Below are 3,978 nucleotides of genomic sequence, written 5' to 3'. Positions count from 1 at the left end.
TTATGGTACAAATTGATACAAATTGATAATAGGTTAGGTAAATGTTCCATGATAATGGGTTAGGTAAATGTTTCATGATAATGGGTTAGGTAAATGTTTCATGATAAGAATTTCATGTCTTTTGTATTAAAGAATTAAATGGATGAAATATGAAGTTTTATTAAAAGAAAAAGGGGTGAAAAGAATAAAGTTTTGTCCATCTTTGTTCATCATAGCTGAAAGTTAGAGAAGAGAAAGGAGAGGAGAAAGCTCTTGAGTATTCGGTCATTAGGAGGAGGAAAATTGAAGGTAAGTTCTTGGTACCTTGCTTCTATTTTGAGGTTCATGAGTTCTTCTTGATTCTACCTTAACTCTTGAAGTATATTTTGATTTTTAGTTGTGTTGTGAGCATTTGGTCATGAATTAAAATGAAGGAAATGGTTGTTGTTTCATGTTCTTTTGATGAAAAATGGAAGATATGTGAAGTTGAGCCAAACAAATGAGCATGCATGTGCCTTAGATGCTAAAGGGAAAAATCGGCTAACATGTTGTGCTTTAAAATAATGAAATGGAGATTATGCTTAAGTAAAAATCATAGATATGTGATGATTGATTGGTGATATACATGTTTAAATAACATGCATGCAAGATAGGTGTATGAAAGAGTGATTTGGTAATAAATCTGCTTGGGACAGCAGCAGTAACGTGACTTTGGAAAATCACCATAAATTGTGGGAGATGAATTAGAAGCTGAATAAATTATGTAATTAAAGCTTATTGAGTCTAGTTTCTAATGAAATAAACAAGAACATATTTTGAATACTGTACAATGAGAAATTTGATTCGTAATGAAGCATGGTCAGATTAGTCAAACAGTGAAACATGGGAAACTTTGAGAAAAATCTGGTATTGATTGGATAAACCAAAAATTCTGAAAATTTTATGGATAGAATATATATGAGTCTATTTTCAAGGAAAATTAACGGAACTTGATTTGGAGTTTCGTAGCTCCAGTTATAAATGATTTAGTGACTATTGCTCAGGAAGACAGTTTGCAGTGAAATTATGATTATGTGGTAAACATTGATAAAAATTTGTTAATAAGTTGCTTATTGTTTTCTTATAAGCTTACTATGATCTGTAGGTGTGGTTGGTCGAATATTGTAAGGGGTTAATACGTAATTTGTATTTGAATAGTTAGATTAACGTGTTAGTAATCCAATTGTAGGCGATTCGTGTATGGATCTCGTCAGCATATCGTCGCAAACAGGTGTGTAACTAACACCCTCTTTCTTAGTCTAGATCGGCAAAAGTCGAAAATCAGAAATGCCGAAAATCGATATTTTGTAGATTTGCGAGTGTGCGAATGCTCGTGAGGTAAATCGATTAATGTTTTTGGTAAGCTGCAATGTTTGGACTGCAAAGTGCATGATTTCTGTGCCCTCGATATTTTTGGGCTTAATGGGCCAAAATTGGAATGATGGGCCAACGGGCCCAATTCGGTAAGAACCCTCAGTACGTGATTCTGTAGTACGTGAAAGGTAGGAATATGCATGAAAAACCCTAAAATAGATAAATTACTGAAATACCTTTAAAAGTGAAAAATTTACAGTTTTACCCTTAGTAGATAAATTACCGAAATACCCCTAGGGTTAAATTGACCTAAATGCATGTTTGATTGTTGTTATTTACTGCATGCCATGTTGTTATTATCTGATGCATGGGATTGGGATATTGACGGAGGAAGTACTGAAAGTGGCTTGTCCACGTACTGGAGGCTTTGCCTCAATTTACTGTTAACTGAGCAGCAAGGCTGCAACTGTGGAGTGTTGGGCTGGGTGGGTTGAGCTATTCCCCACATGGAGTGTATGGCTGGTACGGGTGGAGTGTAGTGGTTGGTGGGTTGAGTAGTCTCCCCAAATGGGCTTGCATATGTTTACTGATGTTGCATGTATTTTGAAATGGGCCTATGGGCCATACTGTTATCTGAATAAGAGGCTAAGGCCCAGTTTATTGTAATCTGAAAAGGGCTCTAGCCCAGTACCACTGTTACCCAAATGGGCTTGCATATGTTTACTGATGTTGCATGTATTTTGAAATGGGCCTATGGGCCATATTGTTATCTGAATAAGGGGCTAAGGCCCAGTTTATTGTAATCTGAAAAGGGCTCTGGTCCAGTACCACTGTTACCTGAATGGGCTTAGGCCCAATAGGCTTGAGCTGACTTGGGCTTTGAATGGGTTTTCCTTACACACTGAGTTTCCCCAAACTCACCCCTTTTATTTTCATCCACGCAGGAAATCCCAACCATAGTGGGCTTGGAGCTGTGAGGGAATTCGGAGTGGCCACCCGTTCTGAAAGTTTGATTTTCTTCTGGTGAACTGGACAATAAGGCCGCTTAATTATTTTTGATGGTTTTGATATGTATTACTAAGATAGGTAATACTTATTTTAACTGTTGAAATTGGATAGCTTTAGGGCGCGTTTTAAAAAACAACAATTGATTTCAAAATAACACGACAACAAGCAAAGCTTTCGCAATGAAAGTATTTTCCAAAATTAATCACTTTTCCTAAAAATGACTTAATCAAATTGGTTTCCTAGAAATATCCATGACGTTAAGGTGTGACAATGGCGGTATGCATGTCTAGGATTGGATCCGAAGGGAGCTTGGTACTTAAGCAGTCCGATGGACTCACCACCTCTTTTCCGGTTTCCTACCTGATGCACAGCTTCCATTCACTTTAACCTTTAATGAGTTAATCTTTTGAACATCAAGTACGATTTTCTGGACTTAGAATGGAAATTTTTTTTTTACGTTTTTGATGTGGCATGCCGGATCCGGCCATAACTTCTGGGCCGGGTTTGGGGTGCTACAAATTTAAAAAATAATGTTTAATCATTAATCCCTGAGGTCTACTTAATTTGGTCAGGGGATAACAATGAACAATTACTTTGGTTGCAAGGAAGTGTTGGATTCTTTTGAAGCCAAACTGCCTCTTCCGGTATAGCTGGTGCGTCTCAAACTCAATACAATTGATCCTAAAAGCTCATGACTTCTTGTCTTTTATTGGTTTCTCAATGATGAATGTGATGTAGGGTAACCCTTAATTCCAATATTTAAACAAATAGTTCCTATCGTACTTTTCAATATGTATTTTATATTCAGATGGCCAATCCATTCCACCATATTTTCTTTTTGTTAGGGAGACGTTGCCTTACACTACTAATCATTATAATAAATTATTTGATTTTCAAACTAAAAAAATATTATTATAATCTCTATTTAATCTTTCGTGTCTTTTAGCCTTGAAATTTGTTTTGTTTATCAAATCACCCCAAAATAGATAAAAAATATAATAGTTATTAGCTTTGTTGATGAGGCATACATGTCACTTTAGCAATTAATTAATTTTTAAAATTTTTAAAATTTCAAAAAAATTATAATTTTTTATTAAAATTATTAAAAAAAGTATAGAATAAATTATTTGCTAATAGGCATACACATGGGCTGTCACGTGAATGCCACATCAACAACCTTAATTAACATTAAGTTTTCCATTCATTTTGGATTATTTGATAAACAATATAAGTTCAATAGTTAAAAAATACGAAAGTTTAAATGGAGAGCTAAAATAACTTTTTTTACTAAAGTTGGAGGGCCAAATAAATCATTATAACAAAATTATTCCCTCATGAGTTACCTTTAAACCTGCTCATGGGCCAAACTATCCGCTCAAAAAATGAGAAAGTTTAGACAAAAATACAATACCCTAAAATGGGCTTGGATAAAATTTAAAGCCCATTTTCTATATGGGTTGGGCCTTGAGTAAAATTTTATGCCTGAGCCCGACCCAATCCAAATATATTATGTTATAAAAATTAATTAGACTAATTATATATGTTAAATAATAATTAAATATGTTTATATTTATATTAAATCATTAACCCAATAACAATTAAACTCATTACTCAAAACCTAAAAAAACCTTACCCAAC

The 3,978-nt window shown here is 34.3% G+C and overlaps 1 long non-coding RNA gene across 1 annotated transcript; it reads left to right on the top strand.

Moving 5' to 3' along the window:
- Window positions 1-2,358: 2,358 nt before the first annotated feature.
- Window positions 2,359-3,269, top strand: LOC121209877 (uncharacterized). Its single transcript, XR_005905025.1, has 2 exons — window positions 2,359-2,418; window positions 2,913-3,269. It is a non-coding gene; the product is annotated as an uncharacterized lncRNA (long non-coding RNA).
- Window positions 3,270-3,978: the final 709 nt, after the last annotated feature.

This window comes from Gossypium hirsutum, chromosome A11, assembly GCF_007990345.1.
Source record: "Gossypium hirsutum isolate 1008001.06 chromosome A11, Gossypium_hirsutum_v2.1, whole genome shotgun sequence".
In the NCBI taxonomy this organism is placed as follows: domain Eukaryota; kingdom Viridiplantae; phylum Streptophyta; class Magnoliopsida; order Malvales; family Malvaceae; genus Gossypium; species Gossypium hirsutum.
The sequence above is the reverse complement of the archived record's forward strand: the minus strand, read 5'-3'. Positions and strand labels throughout refer to the sequence as shown.